This window comes from Macrobrachium rosenbergii, chromosome 44, assembly GCF_040412425.1.
Source record: "Macrobrachium rosenbergii isolate ZJJX-2024 chromosome 44, ASM4041242v1, whole genome shotgun sequence".
In the NCBI taxonomy this organism is placed as follows: Eukaryota; Metazoa; Arthropoda; class Malacostraca; order Decapoda; family Palaemonidae; genus Macrobrachium; species Macrobrachium rosenbergii.
Window position 1 is genome coordinate 16,148,004 of NC_089784.1, and position 428 is coordinate 16,148,431.

The following is a 428-nucleotide window of genomic DNA, read 5'->3' on the forward strand; positions in this document are numbered from 1 at the left end:
GCCAATGACCATTGCATAAAAGTAAGTCTGTTTTTTATGACGTTATTCCAAGTCATTAAGACATGCTAAGAATTTTTCATTACCCCAGTTTCACCAGTGAACTCATAAACATGTACTTAAATTAAGGGTGTGGAATAGAGAATTCAGAATCTCTCTTCATATACTGTACATGCATTTTCCATCATTAAACCAAATATATTTTAAATCTATCATAAGGTATTTGCACGTAACTGAAAAAAAGGCCATGATTTTTTTAATACTCTCCCATCCATACACATGAATTATTCATGCTCTTAATTCATCGAAGCTATAAGGTCATACAACTAAAACAAAAATATATAAGTACAAAACGACACCAGGTAAACAATCCTGCGATAGAAATTATAGATAAATAGAAGCTCTATACGCGACTTGGTGAAGGGTTGAAA